This window comes from Drosophila obscura, unplaced genomic scaffold, assembly GCF_018151105.1.
Source record: "Drosophila obscura isolate BZ-5 IFL unplaced genomic scaffold, ASM1815110v1 contig_73, whole genome shotgun sequence".
In the NCBI taxonomy this organism is placed as follows: domain Eukaryota; kingdom Metazoa; phylum Arthropoda; class Insecta; order Diptera; family Drosophilidae; genus Drosophila; species Drosophila obscura.
In genome coordinates, this window is record NW_024542865.1 from 3,550,467 (window position 1) to 3,556,466 (window position 6,000).

Here is a 6,000-nt window from a genome sequence, read left to right on the forward strand (position 1 = left end):
CCTGCCAGCTGGCATCCAGGGTTTCCCATTGAATACCCTTGCAGAATCATCGTTTATATTCATATTTATTTATAGCTAAATTATAAATATAGATTACTTTAAAATAACCATTTAAATATTGATATAAATATTGATTTGAGTGGAAGCTAGCGCTGATTTTATGATATTTTTTTAAATTTTAAAAATATGAATATCCAATACACATGGTGAAGCAATAAATATGGTAAATATGGTTGGGAAATACTCGCATCTAAATTCTATTTTTGAATTATAAAATATTTTATTTTTGCATCAAATTGCGGATGATTCTCCTCCCTAAAACTTAATGGAATTAATTACGTAAATCAATGAAAATCTGCAATGAAGTTCTGGAAGTTTCTTCCAAAAGGAACGCAGCGAGCCAACCGGATAGTGCATGGACCCGGTGGCCAGCAAAAGTTGATATTCCATTTTGGAACAGGCATTAAAAATCGTATTCAAAAAATAGTTGAATGCCTGGCTAAAAGGTATTTTGTGCAGGTTGGTTGCACTACATATAAAAATCTGTGCACAAAAAACACAAGATGGTAAAGGAGTAGGAGGAGTAGGAGTAGGGGAAGGAAATGTGATGCTGGGGTTGCAATGGCAATGGCATTGGTTGGTTTGTTAGGGACTTTGGTTTTGCTTTGCTTTGGTCATTGAGCTTTTGCGGTGGTTTTGCCTGTGCAACAGCAAAATATGAAATGCATTGGCCTAATGTTCTACCTCTGTCTACCTCTGTCTACCTCTGTCTCCCTTGTTTCCCTCTATCTCTCTCTCTCTCTGTCTCTGTCTCTGTCTTTCTTTGTTTCTCTCTTGCCGCCATCTGTTTTTGCTGGTGCGTTGTTGTCCGTTTGTCCGTTGGCCCCATCATCCCCTACCAACCTTTTATCTGCCCTCTTTGCACCTTAACCGCAGTTTACTGTGGGCTCCAGGCCCCATCTAGTCATCGATGGTCATTCATCTAACTGCTGTCTCTGTGTCCCTTACTGCCCGCTCACTCGATGGGCTGTGGCTTGAATAGTCCTCGTTCTCGTTCTCTTCTCGTTCTCGCTCTCGTCCTGGTCAGCACTCACTCTCTCTCTCTCTCTCTCTCGCTCTCTGGTTTCCCCTCCATTCACTGCTGCCCTGTGATGGTCGGTGATGGTCATAAGGACCATTCTAATCCACTTTGTTGAAAATACTCCAGTGCATATTGAAGGGTCTGAAAGCATTCCCAACGATCAGGGGTGTCCGTGCTATGCATAAAAAAATGCCATAAAATGCGATTAAAGCCAGGGATATTGTTGGGAATTTAAGATCGAGAAACTATCTATTTATGCATCTGCAATAAAAGCTTGGATGTAAGAAATGCGGCGAGTCGGTTTTTATTTTATTTAATTTAATTTTATTTTTTAATTTAAGTGATTAAATCCCCTGTACAGATCCCCAGCAGTTCTGTATGAATATTATCGTTCTTTTCATTGTCATTACTTTATATCCAATCCCCCCCTCTGCCTGGCGCCACTGTTCGTGGTCCAGCAATGCCCCCAAAGCTACGTTTTGTGAAGCGTTTCAAGTTTAGCGCAATGGTGACAAGGCAAGGGGTCTGGGAAGGGGGTGCGGTGAGTGGGGGAGTGGGCTTAGGGGCCGTCCTGCATATCGATTTGATGTGATTTTCATTAAAAACTCAACACAGGTAGTAACAAAACAAACTGGAAGCTGGTAAATGGGATAGAAAGAGCCAAAGAGTACTCTGGCAGAATTCTCTACAGATGGAGAGTGAAAGAGTGAGAGAGAGAGAGGGAGAGAGAGGGAGAGCGGTAGAGGCTAAAAGCCACGCAATGCACAAAACCACGTGAGGAGGTCAGGGGATCGTTCCAGGGGATTTGCAAAAGAAAATCGTTATAAAATCAGCTTTACGCTACTCCACCCTTTCCGCATACAAAAAAAAAGCAAAAACCAAAAACAAAAAAAAAAAAACAGAAAAAAGAAAAAAACAGAAAGCGAACGAACCAACAACAAAGATGACAAATAGAAAAACGATGAATGGGTCCAAAAAGCGGAAGCAGCTGCACATTAGCCAAGAGAGGGCCAGGAGAGGGCCAAGAGAGGACCAGCAGCCAAGAGGATTCCGTGTGTTGGGGAATGGGCGGCATGGCACTCGGATCGGGCATAGGTATGGCAGCTTGAGATTGAGTGGGAGCTGTTGTCCCTACGTGAGCAGTCAAAGTTCGACCAGCAGCAGTCCCAAAGAAATTAAAAGCAAACAAACAAATCGATTATTAGCAAACAGCCACCCACACATAAAATGCCAACAACAACCCAAAGAAAAAAAAAAAAAAAAAAGGGTTAAGATACGTTTTTGGTAGAATGTGGACATCGGACATCGGACATGGATTTGTATGGGCCAAAAAGATCTACGCAAAAGTGTCGAGGCATCTGCTTGTGGGTTGGGGCTCGGACACCCGTCCCAACCCATCTTCATTGTTTGCTGGAGGCTGTTGGAGGGAAATCTGTTTTCCGTTCGATATTTTCACGCATGATTTATGACCCCGTTAACAAGTAAAAGTCTCCAACGTGCTGCAGCCAGCCAGCCAGCCAGCCAGCCAGCAGTCCACCAACTTGAAAAATGAATTTCTCGTTTCTGTCCGAGACCAGAACCGCCCCTGCCACTGCCACTGCCGCTGCCCCCTGCCCCCTGCCACACGCAACATCCATTCGTTTTCCTAGCATCCGTCGACCCGCTCTGCCACGAAAGATGAAGTGGCAGCGAGGCACGTAAAGCTCGCCCGCTCTTGTTTGGTGGGGGGCGCGGGCGTGGGCGTGCCGCATAAAGTTGCCGAAATGAAGCTTAATTTAAAGACAAACAAAAGAAAGACAAACATTTGTGCATAACAGCGACAAGGACAAGGGTTTCCTTGCTACCACTAGCCGCCTTCCAAGGATGGGGGCGGGACATGCGAGCAGCGAAGGGTGTGGTGTGGAAGGGTGTGGAAGCAGCAGCAGTTAACCAAGGGGTATATTAGCTAGCCCACACTTACAGAGCGCACAAGCAAAAAGGTCACCGGGGGGTTGGCATTGCCCCTGTCCCTGCCCCTGCCCCTGCCCCTGCCCTACCCGTTCTAATTACAAAATTTAAAAAGTGTTTTACAAGAATTTAATTCTTTTTCCATGGGTTTTTTTTTTTGGGGGCATTTAAAGCAACTTCCTGCCAGGAATTTATTCTCAGACGCCTTGAGAGCAAATGTGCAAGAAAAAACCTGAAAAGAAAAATACACAGAAATACACAGAAATATATTCAGCTACGGCAACTTTTGCTGCATGTTCCTCAACGTTCATCGAACCTTTGACCTGGTGAACTTCTTTCGAGAATCTTTTGATTTTCAGCTTCGGTTTTTCGGTTTGTTTTTTTGCACTTTAAATTTCCATTTCCATTACCATTGGCATTTTTGGCGCAGTTTGTGGATTTCGTCAAACATTGTTGACCATAGGCAAGGCACAGGGCATAAGTGGAGTCCATCAATCGCCACCATCTAGCCGTCTCTCTCTCTCTCGCTCTCCATCTATTTCACGTTTCTCAAACTCTTATCTCTGACATTTTCACTCTGGCAATGGCCGCGTGCGTCCCTGCCTTCGTCCGCGTTCCAAGCAGTTAACCGAACTTGGACATGGAGCAGGAGAAAGATGGAGAGAAAGAGGGAGAGGGAGACTGAGACTCTTGCCCGTTTGTGTTTGTCTTGGCCAAGGCTAAAATGTTTGACTGGGAGAAGCTGGCTAGCTGGCTGGCTGGTTGCGCCACCACCCACCAAAAAGGGAAAAGTTTTGCCCCGTCGCTTTATGAATTTTACATATGTTTTAGGCCCAAGCTGAGACGAAGAACGAGGTGAGGTGAACCGAAATGAAATAAACATTAGAGAAGAGAACGAGAATGGGAACGGGGGGAAAGAGAAAGGTGCAGAAGGGCAGCAACCAGTCGGCAGGAAATCCATACAAATCAGAAAAGTAAAAGGAGAACAACAACCATAACGAAACTTAGCAGGTGTGCTCTTAACGGTGGCTGGCGACAGCGGGGCAGCAGTGCACAGAATGCGAAGTATTTGTACAGGGATAAGGTAGAGGTAGAGGTTGGGGACTTCCCCTGGCATTGTCATCAATCATCGCCATTCTCGCGCAGCCCACGCAGCCCACGCAGCCCACGCAGCACCTGCAAATGGAACAAGCAACTGGAACAGGAACAGGAACAGGATGCATGGCTGCTGTTACTGCTGCTGGACTCTTCTTTTTTTTTTTAGTTGTATTTTGGGGGCTAATCACGAGTCAGCTTCATGGTTTTTCAAGCTTCAACTGCTTCAATAGGTTAATGGGGGGAAAAAATCGCTGCAGGGGCATGCCGGGGGCATGGGTATGGGCATGGGCTAAAAACTTTTTTTCTCTTCAAATATCCATTGCAGAAAACAAATGCTATGCCATGGCATGCCCTGCTTGTGATACCCTTTGCACATCGATAGCTGCAGCATTTAACCCAAATGTAGATCTAAAATAAAAAAATAGATAATATATTTTATTTTTTACTGAATATATCACAGCCCAATAAATTTCTGTAGTAGCTGTGGCTCGGAAGTCATTTTGATGCTTTCAATAAATCGCGGAAATTGTCGCCAATAATTTTAAATGATTTATTAATTTGGAAAAGAAACCAAAAAAATTTTTTTTTTTCTTTATTCAATTTTTGCAACTTAAAATTTGGATACTTTTTCTAATGGAAATGATTGAATTACAATTTTGAGAACAATCCATAAGAATTACGCCACTTTTACGCTACTATTCGCTACTATCCAGGAATCCCTGCTGTTTCGTGTTTAAACTTTGAATTTTGACTGACAGCCTCACAATGGATAAAATCTACGCAGCCTACACCGGGAATCGAACCCGGATCCGGACGTGGGGCAGGCAGGCATCTCAGCCGCCTGCTCCACACCCAGCGGCAATGTGACGTTCGAAAAAATCTCATATAAGTTGCTTGTGGGGCCTACTCTGATGGGGCGGGGTTTCAAAACCGGGTTTAATATTCAGTTTATAGTGGTTAGAGCTTGGCTGTATTTTATTCGCTGTATTTTACGCGCTGTATTTTACGCGCTATATTTTACTCGCTGTATTTTACTGGCTGCATTTTACTCGCTGTATTTATTTAGACTCTTTGTATTTTACTCGCTAAAGTAAACGCGAGTAGAAAAAAGGGAAAAGACATTCCCGTTGGACTTGTTGCCGCCTTTGTTGCTGGCAGGATGCTCTCCACTGACCTAGGCTCTGTGAGTGATTGATGAAGGCCCACAGCTGAAGGATGTTTCCTGCAACTTGGAGAGTATAGATCGGATCGGAGCGGTTCCTCTAAGAATGTTCATGGTATCGGTTTGGGGGGGGGGGTTGTCTTTGTGGGCTTTGCAGGGTATCCATCCGATCGAGTGGCCAGCTTTCTGTGAGTTGTTGTTCTCTGTAACAGTTGTCGAAAATGATAGCAGAAAGCTCCCAGAAACCAATTGCCGTGGGAGCTAACCGCTGCTCACGGGCTTTGCTCTGCTCTGCTCGGCTCTGCTCGGCTCTGCTGTGTGGCACGCGTGTTCTTGATGGGCCTCCAGTCGGGCTGCACCCCCCAGAGAGAGACGGCGGCGGCGACGACGACCCCCCCCGCACACGGCGGCTGTTTGTTTGCGCTTAATTCGCGCCGCTCTGCGTCTGAGCGTCAACGTCATGGGGCACTCAGCCATGTTCGGTTACCGTTACGCCGTTACACCGTTACCATCTACCGTTGCCTGTGGCAAAAGCTGTTAACTAAGCGCACGGCAAATGTTTGCCAGCACCGAAGACGTTTAACCATGCTTATTAAAACCGCGGCACCGCCCACCGCCCACAGCCCCCAGCCATAGCCCCAACCTAAGCCCCAACCCCAGCCCCAGCTACTGTTAACCCTTTATCTACCGCACTCTCTGCTTATACCTTCCT